Source organism: Aythya ferina (genome assembly GCF_964211825.1).
Source record: "Aythya ferina genome assembly, chromosome: 7".
Lineage (NCBI taxonomy): Eukaryota > Metazoa > Chordata > Aves > Anseriformes > Anatidae > Aythya > Aythya ferina.
This window is the reverse complement of record NC_140302.1, coordinates 25,746,148-25,761,658: the sequence shown is the minus strand read 5'-3', so window position 1 is coordinate 25,761,658 and position 15,511 is coordinate 25,746,148. Positions and strand designations below refer to the sequence as shown.

The window sequence follows — 15,511 nt, the reverse complement described above, 5'->3', positions numbered from 1 at the left end:
ATGGGGGGAAAAAAAAAGCATCATGTTTGCAATATTTGTTTCCAACAAACTAAGAAAAATATCTGCACAATTCAATACTCCATTTGGCTTGCCTTCTTTCACACACGACCCTTAATAAAATGATTCCATATGAAGAACATTGTCTACGTTTTGCCTACAAAAAAAGGGCATTTGAAACCAATCCACCCCTCACAAACATTTGCTTCTAGAAGGCCAGTATTTCAACAGCAGCTAATCTGGAAAGAATGAAAGCAAATTTCTGTTTACTGAAAGTCTATCATTGTCACTGTTGCATAACCAATAGCTCCAAAATAGGGAAATATTAGGAAGGAGTTTTGCTACTAAAATTCATCTATGTATAGTGCTGGGAAAACCATGCTTAAACAAAATCAAGTCAGATTTAGCTATTGGAGGTCCTTTAAATGCAGTAGATTTATACTCAATTCACTGACCAAAAATTGGATTTTAATCACATTTTGTTCTGTGTGGACTTTTCCCAAGAACTTGTCTCTCAGTACACAAATAATCAAGTGGTCCAGTGAAGTGTATTCTTTGCAGGTAAGATTAAAATAATTAAGTATACAATTTGGTAAACTACAGGCTGAGACTGAATATGTCTGTTACAGGTCTAAGAATTTGATCCAATTCCTGTTGAAGTTGGTCACAAAAATCCCTTATTTGCCTCTTCAAGGTTGGATGTAAAAATTAGAACTAGAATAGAGAATTTTTAAGCTGAATATCAGCAATTCAGTGTAAACTTTCAGAATCATCAATAGTCCTGGTTGAAGATTCTTCATCAAGGTGTCTAGATGGACCAAAAGATACTGAAACCTCACCCTCTTGCCAGATAGGACATCCAGGTTTGGACCAGCTCTGGCTCTTCAGACATGGAACCGGCTCCCAGATTAAGTGACAGACACGTCATTGCTCAAACCCAACAAAACCTAACAGAACACGTTAGACCTATGCAGCAAGAAGAGCACAAGCATACAGAGATCTTATATGCAGAGCAACTTGTCAAAGTGCCTCTCGTTTGTGCTCTCCCTTATCTCAGCCAGCTACTGACACCACACCATCACTTCTATTGTTTCACAGTGAATGGTGGTGAGGGACCTCCCACAATTTGCTCCATAAAAAAGCTCAGAGGGAATAAAGCCATGTCTGCAGAATGTAAACAGAGATTTCATAGCACCAAGTCCTCATTTTTATCACATCAGATAGCTATTTCTTTCTAAAGGGAACTCTGAGGAAGCATAACTAAAGGTTAAGAGTTGCTGCAGCTTTGGGTTTATGATGGCAAACCATTTTTTTCCTGAACTACTTGCAACAAATGTTGCTAGGCAGAAAAAAAAAAAAAATAAATAAATATATATATATATATATATATATATAAACACTTGTAAATGCTCTGCTGAAAGGCAGAAAGGAAGAAGGCAACCGGTGCTGAAAGGACTAGATGAGGTTTTGATTTTAAAGCCCTATAAAAAACATAACAAGTATTTAATGGCAGAGAATCATGGTTGGCTTTTTCTCCTTAATGCATTGGGATCTACAATCCAATACAAACATAATCCGTGCCTTATTTTGTGCAGGGTGCATCCTGCCACTTCACCTGAAAATACATTACAGAAGTAAGTAATACACTTGCAAAGCTACACTAAAATACCCTATAGTCCAGGGACAGAAATTAAAACATCCGCACAAAGGGTAGAGAGATATTTCAAGTAACTAATAGCACGAGAAAACACAATCTGGTGGTTCCAAATTGCAGAGGCATTTTTTGAGCCAGAACGGTCAGACCAGTAAATACCCTGCCTTCACAAATAGCATTCAAGCTCCTCTCTAGCAAAGATGAATAATTCATCTGCATACACACCATGCCATGTTACACACATAGCCATGAGATACAAGGAAGACCCTAGCATGCAAACAAATCCTCTAAACCTTATCTTACCATGGTTCTACCCTAATCTGCATGTGAGCAATCCATCACTCACTGCTTTCACTCCATTACATAGGATGACTACCAGAAAGCAAAGTAACAGTTTGTTCCAGTCAACCTGTTCATACGAGGACTGTCTTTTTAGTGTGACCCTTCCACCCTAGTACCAGGAGCTAAAGAAATCTCTGTCAAGGTGTCCTTGTCTGCGTTCACTGCTTTCCCTAGGATTATGTCTACAGATCTTCCATTGTTTACCTATACAAACAGAACAGCATTTTAGTTTAAACACTGATTTTGCCACAGCTTCATACCTCCTAAAGAAAGTAAAGATTGAGATCATTCATATTCCCAAAACATTTTCATTTGTTTATTTTTTAACTCTTCCTCCAGGCATTCAGTCAGCACTTTTGGCTTGAGAACAGCTGCTCCAACAGCACTCGCATGTTTCCAATATTAGTCCAGCACCAACTAGCTGACTTTTGCCCTCTACGGTCTTCATTGGATAATTAGTTGGGGAGCAGATCGAAGAGGCCAGATGACAGTTTTTCGTGCTATTGAGGCACCAGACCCATGCAATCTATCAATCTGCGCTGCAAGATTTTGCATGTTGATTGGATCTAATACACTGCAGGGAGCATGGCCTCAGCCTCAAGTTAACACTCTTTATTGCGCACCATCCAATTTCCACGCCAGCTTCACTGTCCCATTAGCATAATATTCTAATGGGGACACTTCAAGACAAGGTAGGATGGGTCACAGGATGCAAAAATATGCTGAAATCGCTCAGGTAATAATTACTCAACCTTTCAGCTCCTTCCATCAGCTCCTAGTATGAAACCTGTCTTGCTTCTCTTCCCACTGGATGGGGGTGGGAGGTTCTCATATCACAGGACCAGAGATTAGGCTTAAGAGAAGGCCTTCAGTGTTCTCCCTCCCTCCCAAAGGTGAGTTTCACTAGGACAAGGCATCAGCCTTGAGAGGCTGTCTATAACCTGTACTTAATTTCTTCCAGAATGGAGACTTTCCACATTCCCAAGAAATCCATGCTCAGTTTTAAGAGTTATTCCGAATGCTCAACCTGCCTCTGCACTGCTGCAAATTAGCCAGTAACTGGAGGACAGATATGGGAGAGAAAGAAGAGAAACAGTCATCCTATGTGTAGGTCTATGTTTACATGACTTTTAAGAACGAAATGTCAAACTTTTTTATTCCTTTAGCTGAACTTCTGTGGCCTGGAACCTCTGTACTAAAATTAGCCCTACTTATAGTTATTGCCAGAGTATTTAATGCTGTACCAAGGCACCCTTCATAGATATGCCATTTACCACCAGAGAAGGGCACCATTTGTCACAGCAGAACCCTGGAGCTATCCACCAGTCCTGAGTCTTGAACATTTCTTCAAGTGTACCTCTTGGCTTCAGAAACCTCCACATAGATTATGCATTACTGGAGGCTGTGGGAGGAAATCCCTGCCTGAGCTCTGTAGTACAGCATCTGCGCCCAGCAGCCTTGGCACCCAGCCCAAGCAGCATCTCTTACCAGCTTCTCCCGAGGCACAGATTTCCAGAGGGCTGCCCCAGGAGTTTCACAGGCGAAGCTCCTGATACATGAAGGCGTGCTTCCCTTCATTACTTCTACAAGGCCAGACTGACAGTCTGGAAAAGGGCCTTGAAAGTTTCTGAATTCCTCAGAATTTGGATCCTACGTTAGTAACCTAAGTAGAGCAACCTCTTTAGACATATTTCATCTCTCCAGGTTAGATAACCATTGTACGACCACTAGTAGCGCACAAATTCTTCACAGATTTCAATAGTTTCTTTTGCTCTTCTAAGAAGCATTTGTAGGTCAAGTGAACCTTAACCCTCCACTTTGTATCATCAGTGACAGTGAATCACTGAGCACTAATCCTTAAAAATGTACACAAAGCACTGATCTGTGACCCTTTTCCCAACATGTAGGCACTCTGGAATAACTCTCATCTGAACACCTGGAAGCACATATATAAAAACCATCTACAACTCACAAACGGTTCAAGTGAGAGAAATAAATAAAAAAAATAAAACAGGACCAAGGCAACCCTTTCTCAAACTAGAAGATTGTCTTGCTCATCACTGGGATACCTGGGATATTCCACTATGGCAAGCCACTCTGTGCAGAGATTTACAAAAATTTAATAGAAGGCAAGGGACTGTTACGGGTTTGGCTGGCTTGTGTATGCACCCACTTCCGAATTCTTCTGTAATCAGAGGCATGGGAAAGTAGTTTTCCAAGAAAGCCATTTGCACTGGTCTCATTTTTTGGAAAAGCTGCAGACAGAGTTGACCTTCCAACAAGTTTTGGTTTTGTGCCTACTCCCAAAATCCCTTGCAGATTTTTACCAAGAGCAGTGACAAAAGTTCAGGTATAAAGAAAAAAAAAATCAACATATTTCTGACTTCAGTCAGCCCTGAAGTGCATTCTTAGACTTTTGTTACACAAAATCAGATGTTTTTAGGAAGCATCCAACCTTTAAGATTCTAAACAGGTGGTTTTGTTTGTTTGTTTGTTTTTGCCCACAATGGAGAACTTTGGAGAATAAGCACCAGGAGAGAGAGGAAGGTTTAAGATGAACTCCAAACATTTTTTGGCCTAGGATCACAATGTATTTTTTTCTTGTCCTAAAGAGATCAAGACCCTAGGCCAAATTCCAAAAGAAAAAATCAAGCACAACTCAGTTTTCCTGTCTCTTTCACGTGCACAATTTTCTTTCCTCTCACAGCTTCCTGAACTAACCTTACATCCCAATAATGTCATTGACAACGTCCCCATTCTACACAGGTTTATGGGACTCTGAATTTACTTGCATTGCAAATAATATCTTGAGCAGTTTAAAGACAGAATTGTAGTAGCAAAGCAACAAAGAGCAACACATCGACACTTCCAGACAGGGATCTGGAAAGTCTTCATACACTGGATTGCAGCCACCATCCTCGCTTGCATGGGCCACACATCACTGTACACCTCCGTGACCAGGCACAAACAACAGATGGTTTTATAACAGGTGCCTGTGCTGCCCACATTCAAGTCAGAAAGAGGAAAACAGTGGCTGGAAACCTACAGCCATTCTGTGCAGCAGGTCAGGCCGGCTGCCTCTGCCTCCTAAGGCAGCACAAAAAGCAAAGGCTCCACACTTCTGAGTTGGGAGAGCATAAGGCACTCAGGACATTTAGATTCATGAAATTAAGAACAGTTTACGCAACACTTCTGAAGGGAAATCCCATGCCTCCCAGTCTTGTTTGCAGCTCCCTTAACGTGAGAATTATTAATCACATGAAGAAAAAAATACCTTACACTGCAGCAGTCCTTAAGAAAGCTTTTAAGTCATCACATTAACTGAAATTCAGCGAAGCCATTAAGCCGATTTTCCCCAAAGTCAGCTTTCTCCCAGATTTTCCCTAGTGTTTCAAATGGCCAGGAGACTCAGTGCAATGCTCTGGGAACACCTGGCCTGTGAATTACAGCTAAGCAAGGAGAAGCCATTCCCTTTAAGGTGAACAGGCTTCCTAGCAGGACCTATTTAAGCCACTATTTGGAAGTGAATCTGTACTGCCTGATTTCTAATTCACATCCATCACAATCAGGTATACAACCCTGGTCCCTCAGACTGTACATTCCCAGCAGTCTGGCCACTGTGGTGTTGTCAAATTTCCTTCTTCCACTCGCAAAGGCACCTTATGCTAACTTTAGAGAAGCACTTTCTGAGATCAATGATAATTGACTGATTAAGTATGCCTAATGCTGCCAGAATGTGAGCTGATTGTGTAATGGTACTAATTAGTAACTGCCAGAGCTCATTCCAATTATTAACCTTTATGAATGTCATTTTTGAAGATAAGAGTTCGTAATATGGCCTACTGCAGCATTTGTAATGATTTTTGTCACACGGATGAGAAGGAACAGTGACCACTGAGACTGAGGTAAAGGTAGCACAAGAAAGAAGCCCAAGGAACAAAGGTTTTTACTGCAGCTTCCTGCAACTTATACAAAGACTTAGCAATGGAAACGTGGGGTGTCTGTACTGAAGAACTCAAGAACCCACTTTTCTATGAGACCTCAGCTGCAGCAACACCATCGCCAAGCACTTTTCAAGAGCTTCCTAGCAGTGCAAGTACCAAATCAGCGGCTTCATTTCCCAGTGGGCATGCCTGCAAAATACCTTGCCCAGTGACGCTCAGGGAGCAGACACACAAAAGCAGAACATTTTTGCTGTTGTACATCAAGGTAAAGCACCATTCCAGTGTATGCACAATCACAACTCTGATTCTGTCAGTATGCTGTGCAATATAGGATATTTCACAAGTTTTTGTGAGCCATGGTCAGCAGAGTGCACATACCCTGCTTGGATCAAACACAACAAAACAATCAGGCTAGGCCACAGCCCACTCACCTTCATCCTCTTGATATATAACTATCCCACAGACAAACCAAGCCCATTTTCACTATATAAAGCAGGAATACTTCCAACAAGGAAATATGGGCTTCTAATATCTTGCCACCACTCAAGAGAACCATGTTACACAGTGAGACTCTTGCTCATCAGCATTAAAATGCCACAAGAGAAGACATGAACTTCCCACATGGTGTGAATAACACCCCTCTGCCCCTATGATGAGATGGTGTTGGCACAAAGCACCCTCCAAATCCTCAGAGGCAGATGGTCCACCATGAACTCCCCGGCTACGTGTTCTTCCAGAAAGAAAAAGAAAGCTCATTTTGCTTTGTTTCCCTTGCCTAGCATGAAATAGAAAATGTGCTCTTGTGGGTACAAAGCTAGATGTGCTGTGTTAACACCATATTCCTCATTGACATCTCTTTTGCCTTTATTGGTTACAGATAATAGAACCAATGGGATTTTAATCTTCCATGGGGCATTTATTCTCTACTCTGCTGGAGACACAGTGAATGATGTACCATGGTCTGCTGCTTACTCTGTAGCTTTAACTACTCCATGGCAATAAAACATTATATCTGAAACCCTACATTTTAACAGATGATCTGCCTGCCTTGGCTCTTCTCAGCCATGCTTACAGCTGCAAGTAACCCAAGGAAAGTAATGCTCTCCTACACATTGGCTTTGCAGACACTGGTCTCTGGGGTACCTCAAAAGGTCAACAAGCTTGCCCGTGATCCCTGAAGTAATTGCCCAAGGCCAATGGATGGATCATGGTCTGCTGAAGTCCTCAGGGAACATGTATATGCTCTGCTGCTGAGTCAAGCTGTACAATTTTCCAATTCCCACACCAGGCCTCAGGGCCTAAATCCTGTATGCAGATGTCTCTTCCCCATGGTGTTCCTGACTTCTGCTCTGAACCTGCTGCTCTTCCCTCTCCAGGACCAATAGTCAGCCACAGTGACAACCAGGCTTCTTTCTTAGAGCAAAGCACTACTATTTCCAACATTTCAGAGAAAGAGAAGCAGGAGGATAGACAGTAAGTGCATTTCTCTTTCTGCGGGACCAATTACTCCTTAAGAGCTGCAGATTTGAAGTTTTGACCCCCTGTTCCAGTGGTGGGTTGCTCTTCCCTTCTCCATAGCTCTCCAGGTAGCTTTTGAACTTCCCAGTGCTTGTGCAAACTTGTGCTGCCAGATTCCCTTCTGCAGTTACAGATGGCACTGGCCCTGCCCCACTTGCCTGCACAGCACAGTGCACGAACACAGGCCACCTCGAGGGATGCAAGTCCATGGCAAGGCCCTGGGCCATGAAGAGGCACAGCTGAGCTGCACACATCCATTTAAGCCCAACCAACCCTGCTGTGAAGTGCCTTAACCCTGGCAGGAGTTACAGACAGCTAGAGGCATTCACATATTAAACATACCAGAACTCACACACAAACATCCACGGTACCCATCTCAACCCCATACAAAACTAGTACCTGACTTTGGGGTAAGGTTTGGCACTAAGAGCCCAGCCACCTTCCTTTAGCCAGTCTCCTATTATTTTCCTTACAGACCCTCTGAGCTAAACTGTGAGATCCATACATGAAAATTTAACAAGCCTGTTACAGATCTCAAGATTTATCGTGGTTCAACGTCCCTGAACTATTCCAGTGCAGCACCACATTTGCATCTTCAACCAGACCTGTAGGATGCCGAATGCCCAGCTCCTGCAGACAGCCTGTAGCTAGATTCAGGCACCTGGGTAGTAAACTTCAGGGACAACTGGATACAACCAACTATTAACATTAACAGAGGCAATTTCCTATGGTAACTGGCCATCAAAGATCCAGAAACAAGCCCTAATAATCCAGTTACAGAATTGTCTCACTAACCTTTTACAGTTTTTATTCTGAGGGAAAAATCCCACATGTAAAAATGCACCAGGTTCCTCTGATCCTGTAGTTTATAGGAGCTTTCATTTTTACTTCTTGGTCAGGCATATACAGTAAAAGGTCAACTGAGAGATTTTAGAGAAAACATGTGATAAGCAAATAAATCAAAGGCTACCTTCCAGGCTGGGGGAATGTAGCTCTTTGTAAATATTACTTGGAGGAGTGACTGTTTGATACTGTGCACTTATTAACTTCATTAGAAGCCTAATGAACATACCTCAGAGATAATGAGAGACAGAGCAGACTCAAAGAAAGATGGAAAGATTTCTTGCATCTTTTTTTAACAATGTTTCTCCATCCTTCAGATTATTTATAGACATTATAAAATGGCAGAGCATTTGGGAAAAAAACACAACATAATAAAACACCAATATAAACAGACATAACCCATGTTAAAGTACTAAATCCTACCAGCCACTGTACAAAGTAAAGATTTATATGACTTGGTCCCAAGCCTAATTGGAAGAAAAGTCAGGGAAAGAGGGAAAAGGGAAAAGAACAGCTCACTCAAAGAGAAGCAGATCACACACACTGATGGAGAGCCTAGTAGATAGGGGAACTGCATCCCCCAGCAAGCCATGAGGTGGCACCAACACAGAAACAGCGCGGTGCAAGTACCTGTTGTGTTGGCTCATGATCAAACCCTGACTGCCTGGGGAGTAAGTGGAAGTGTATTTCCATATAACTGATCAGAGGCTATCTGCAGCTCAGAAAATCCTCTGAAGTTTTCACACGTAATATAGTCCTTTTTTTTTTTTTTTTTTGCTTCTATGAACTTGCTGAATCCCCACTTGAACCCATGTGAACCTTAGCTACCAAAATATCCTCCAGCAAGGAGATCCATAGATTAAGTATATGTTATCATAAGAACCAAAAGTCTTCCACTTGTTCCCAACCTGTCTGATTTTCCTTTATTCTTCACAGGCTCACAGAATGGTTGAGGTTGGAAGAGACCTCTGGAGGTCACCTGGACCAACCCTTCCCTGCACAAGTGGGGCCCATGGCCCAGGCTGCCCATGACCACGTCCAGACAGCTTTAGAAAATCTCTAAGGATGGGAACTCCACAACCTTTGGGCATCCTCTCCCAGTTGTCAGTCACCCACACACTACAAATTGTTTCCTGATGTTCAGACAGAACCTCTTGTTTCAGTTTGTGTCCATTCCCTTGTCCTGTCACTGGGCACCATGGAAAAGCATCCTCATTACATGCTCCATCTTCATTACACCCTCCCTTCGGGTATTTGCATACATTAATGAGATCCTCCAGGCCTTTTCTTCCCTGGGCTGAACAATCCCAGTTCTTTTCTCACATCAGAGATGCTCCAATCCCTTGCTTTACTAGAGATCCTATCCACACCACCGAATTCTGTAAGATTTTTTTTTTATGTTCTTTTCTGGGCACCTCTTTTCAAGCTTTCCAAGTCCTACCAGATCTGATCTAGCATGAAAGTTCTTATGTGATTTATTATAAAAGTCCTTGTTTTGCAACTATTTGCATACTTATAAGTGAATTTAATGTGTGGTTTTCATTAATATTGGCACATATCCATGTCGAATGTATCTGCTACTAATCTGTGCCAATGAAAATCCTCTGCATGGTAAAAAAGCGATCAGAAAAAGACATTAGTAAGGCCAAAACAAATTCATCTTTAAGTCTGGCTTCCTGAAAAAAAAAAAAAAAAAAAAAAAAAAAAAAAGTTTTGCAGTCAGTATCCAAATCTAATTAGAATGTAAGATGAGATAACTCAACAAAAGGAGCAGCTCTCTAATGAGAGCAATGGAATCGTTGTTCCAAATGATAAAGAAGGGATGGAATAGCCAATTCCTGTTAACAGATGCATCTCTGCTGATGCAGCAACAGTCACAACACCCACAGGATCTGCAACAGCAGGTTCTTGGCTACAAAATCCCTCCTGAACGCTGCCTTGCTACATTTCTAGTAGTAGGCAAAGCACTACAAACACCTTTTACCTGTCATAGACAAGTAAAGAGCCTGACAAGATGAATTCACAGCAGCTGCACCACTTCAAGACGACATTCACTTTTGGCAAAACTCCCCCTGGCCCTCCCAGCCACTTTCCCCAGGACTAGATATGCCTGGGAACACCATCTAAGCTGAAAATACATTTCTGATGAGATAGCCATGTCTCCATTATTGAGGAGCCCATAATCACAGAAATTAATTCAAAGACACAAAAAACACATCAAACATCATCATATAAGCTACAAAATCAGGGCAGCCATACAGTTCTGGCTTTCTAAAAACCTCTCTCCATCTTCTGCATCCCCTAGCCAACAAATTTTGTTAACTCACACCGAGACTCTCAGGCTTGCATCAACACCAGAAACATATCTGGGCATTAATTATCTTACATTTCCCTCTCCACCATCTAACTTTCTGGAATGGAAAGACAAGAGATCTAGACAGGATCTGGCTGAAAAGACTGGCTGGAAAATTCAGTTACTTCAAAGCCGCCAGCTGGGCAATGGATGAAGAACTTACCCATGATGTGGAAGCCTCAAATCCCACAGTTGCATAATACAGCCCCCGTAGGTCAGATCCAGAATCTGTACTGCCCACTAACCCGCACAGAACATTCTGGAGAATTATAAGGAACAGCAAAAAGAGCATGATTCTTTCCATGGTCTCTCCCTCAGCTCTCTCGACTTGGAGAGTCGAACCACAACAATGCTGAGGTGTATCATGTATTCAGAACAGTTCCAGGCTATTCCACCCAGAGCACCTGAAACACGAATAGCTCATTACTGAGGAAGAGATAACGAAGGATGGATGATGTTTCTGCAACACTGCACCAAAGGCTGTAGACCTGTCTGTTCCTTGAATGCCGTATCATAAAATAATTACTGTATGCCAGAGGCTACAGCCACACTATCACGTTTAACAGCCACCAGCAGAAATATCCCCCATTAATTCACTGAGTCCCCTTTTTGAAATCCATTTACGCTTTTTATTATTTCTGCCTCACAACATCCTGTAGCAATGAGTTACACAATTTAATTACTTGTGGAATAAAAAAGCACTTCCCTTTATACTCATTCAGAGCAAGGGCTTGAACTTGGATCTTCCATACATAAGATTAGTATCAGCCTCTCCCTGGAGAGATTCGCAGTCTCTCCAATTGGAGCTCTCTGGTAGAGTATAAATAATTCAACAGATACCAGGAAGAGAAGAAAAGAGAGATGGCTGCTTAGCGCTCTCACCTGAAATGTAAGAAAATGGATGCAAAACAAAACTCACTTTTGCTCTTTTCTCCATTTTACCTGGAATTCTACCTTGGTCCTAAGAACATTTCCTCAAATAATTTGCAATTTGATTAATTCATTTCCTCTTACCCACTTGGTTTCTACCCAGACAGCAGGATGTATCCCAAAATTCCCCAGCCTACTTGGGAACTTGAACATGCCGATAACCTAAATAATTTATAAGATCAAAACTGATATATAATCAAATGATTTTTCTAAATCTAACACACAAGCTCCTTATGCAAACATATCTGCAATATCCACCACCAGTAGCCAACAACATTTTCTCTCAGAGCCACACGTGTGATGCTCATAAATTCAGCAAAGCAGTCCTGCTTTGAAGCCCCAGCAGATGTGTGGATGAAGCACACCTTGAGCAGCAAGCACACTGAAATGTGAATCTGTGCTGCCACCGCAGACTGACATGCAGCACCCTCACCAAATTGAGATTCTGTGGCAGAAGGTAGTCAAAGCCAAGACTTACCTCTGTCTTCAGAGAATCACAGATATGAATAAAGCACTCTGAATACTGGTTAAAGTTTTTAATTAACAGCCTAGCTAAAACACCACTGCATTCTGCAGTTTTGTTTTTATTAATTCTCTCTGATTCAGCAGGAATTCCACTAAGGAATAGGGATGAGCAGATGCAGGGGGAAGCACATTAATAAATCATAAGTGTCATTAAAATTTGTAAACTAATATCTTCTGGGAAGTCTTGGCAATTAGTCTCAGAGCTTTTTTGGCAAACAAAAAATTAATAAAACCAAAAGGTCCCACGTCTGATGAAATCTCCACCCCCACAGAAAGTTCACTGATGGAACAATTAAGAGACACAACAAATAGGCCATCCAGAAGGCTGGTTCACAAAAGACAAATAAGCTTCACAAAACAAGACAAAGGCATTTTAATAAACAAGGGTGGGACTTGGACCTACACACCACCCAAAGACATTTAGGAAGGCTTTAAGACTCAAATTTGCTGGGCTTCTACTTTTAGCATGACTTTGCATTGCCTCTCGTGGCTCCCTCCATCTCTGAAGCAATGTTAACTTCATTACTTGCTAAAGCAAAGAACCAGCAGAAAGCAGAGGTGTTAATGTGACTACTCCCTTGCAGTAGCATCCCACGGGATGTAATAGGGCTAGGAAAGCAACAGGAAGGAGACATGAAACTTCCATCCAGAAGTTAGTCAAACAAAAAATGAAATAAAAAATCATTTTCTGTTACCATTACTAAGTATACCTAACTAAAACACAGTCCTGAATTCAAAATAAGACTATTAATTTTCATTATTGCTTCTCAAAACAAATATTTAAAGCAGTTTTGCCCAATTTTATCCATTTGTTGCAATGCCAGCATCTCTTTCAATTCTGAACTGCCAAAAATGTATGCTCTGGACACCACCTGGGACATTCAAAGAGGGGTGACACTATGGTTTATTCCATTCCACTTTTAATGTTTTTTAATCCCATGGACATTTATTTTGAGACACACAGCCCAAATGAATCAAAACAATCCTATACATATATATGCATTTTCTGAAGTCCACACAAACAAAAGACCTAAGTCTCCAGAAAGCCATAATCAGAAGGAAAACGAACCACCTCAAACCAGAAAAGTAATTTTGAAACAGGTCATAATTAGTTACTTCAAATGATTTCACTTGTACAGCGGGATACAAAGGTGAACGGTTATCACCATCTAATAATCAGCAATTTGTAACCCTCCTGTCACAGATACCCCCTGAAACCAGAGAACACAAGGAAGCTAAGCCACCTCTTTATTGCTCTTAATAGTTATGAAAGGAGTGCAGAAAAACCATTATATGCATAGCCTTTCGTGAACATTTAGCATCCCTACGGCATCCCTAAGGCAATGCCCTTTACCCATTAATTTCTCTCCTGGCTGATACTCAACAACTCTTTCCACCTGCCAAGCTTTCTCTCCTGCTCCTCTTTCTGAACGAGGCAGGACCCGCTTTAGTGCCTGCTGCAATGCGTGCACAGCTGGACAAGCACAGATGTCGGGAGCCCCTGCCAGGCCTGATCAGTCAGCTTGAGCATGAGAACGAGACCTGCCAAACAGGCGTTTAGCCATGAGAGCGAAGAAGAAACTCTCACTTGGTTCAAGAATGCTGCATTTTCCGTTCTTTACAGGTAGTAAGTACATAGCTCTTTGGGCCAAGGAACTTCTCTTTATTAAATGGCCACAATTTCATCTGGAAAAAGCTCGCTGAGGAGCGGGCCAACAGGCAGCTACTGTGCACCTCCCAGTAGTGGAAGCACGGCTCCTTTGCCTGAGATGGCATCTCGTGACTGACGGCAGGCTGCACTGAGCCAGGGACACCTGAGTCACCCACTGCGGAGAAAATATAAATCACCAAGAGTACTGGAGATAAAGAACTGAATTATTTTGGGATGCTGCTGTAGCCCCACACAAATCCCAACTCAGGGTGCTGGGAGCTCTGTGGAACAGCCCTCACTCACACTCCTCTCCTCCAGTTTCCCATTCCCTTAGTTCTCCAAAGGGTCTGAACCTAGCAGCTTGCAACCCCAAAGGTTTTGACAGGTGACTCCTGTGGCCTGAGAAAACTAGCCACCACTGAGCTAGGCAATTTATACACACTAATAAATAACTGAAGTTACTGAGCTTTCGGAGACCCTGGATTTTGAATCCAAGAGAGATCGGGGATGTGCTTGCACACTCAAGCTGGCTCCTTCCCTTGACACACTGATAGCTGATTGCAGATATGATGAAGCCCTTCTTTTAATCAGCAGATGAATTCTGCACTTTACAACGTTGTTAAAAATGCCAAATAAGATGCAGTAACAGGAAGGCATTACTACTCTGAAAACCAGCTCCATTAATTTTATGCCTGAATACAGTCCTGCAGAAAATAGCATATATCTAAAACGCATGCTGTCAGCGTAATGGTGGCAAACAATAGATATAATCAAATTTGACACTACTGCAGAGAGATGCCAGCTGGTCATGGTGGCTGTCTCGAGACTGCATTTCAATACAGTGGGTTTCAGTGAAACCACGCTGCTCCATTTCAAAATGCGTGGAACCTGACTGGCACCGAGCAAGAGGTTACGGCACAAAGCAGAAATTGCCCCTCTCAGCCCCACAGACTAAATAATGCATCACCACTGGGCCAGAAACTTTTAATGAAGCTCTGGCTGTGCCATGACCTGTTTCAGGATTAGCTTGCTTCACAAAGGATGACATGAAAATTTCAGTCATGTTCACTGAATATCCGCTGGTCTCTCCCTTCTTACCTATCTTGAAGACAGCTACATTTGGAGCAGGGAGATTAAACCCTGCTCCCAACAGGGAGCCATGGCATTTCACACCTGCCCTACCTGAAGCCAGCTCCATACACAGCACACAAACCTGAGACAGAAATCAGCATGAACTTTGCAGAGTGAATCAGTGCAACTTTGCAGAGGAAAAAGAGGCTACAGGTACACCAAAAGATGCTGGTGGCCTGATGCCACCAGACAGCATATGGGGCTGAAATGCAAGGACGTAGGGAAAAATAACATACAGCCCTCTGGTAATTCAAACAGCACCGCAAGAACAGTGCGAGATCGAAGGCAGCTTGCAACCAAGCTGAGAGGTTTTACTCTTCTCAGCTCCAAGCTCAGGGTTGTAGCTGATCTGTTTTGCAGTTGCCTCTAGGAAAAAGCTGAAAAGTGATTTATTTCTGTTGTTTGTTTTTCAACTCAACACACAGGCTACGACAAACCAATCTCTTCAGGCATAGCAGCCACAAGAGAAAAAAATGCTTGGGGATTTTTGAGCGCTGCCATGGAAACCTAATTTCTTGGTTAATAAACAACAAAACAAGAAGAAATATATGTAAAAATACCTTCGGTAACATTCTAGATTCTTAAGAAGAAAGAGTCAGTCATGATTTTGAGTATGGGTTAAT

At 42.2% G+C, this 15,511-nt stretch overlaps 1 protein-coding gene across 5 annotated transcripts in view; it reads right to left on the bottom strand.

The window, feature by feature from the left end:
• Window positions 1-15,511, bottom strand: part of SORCS3 (sortilin related VPS10 domain containing receptor 3) — a 279,409-nt gene that overhangs the window by 178,631 nt on the left and 85,267 nt on the right. The gene's annotated exons all lie outside the window — the stretch shown is intronic.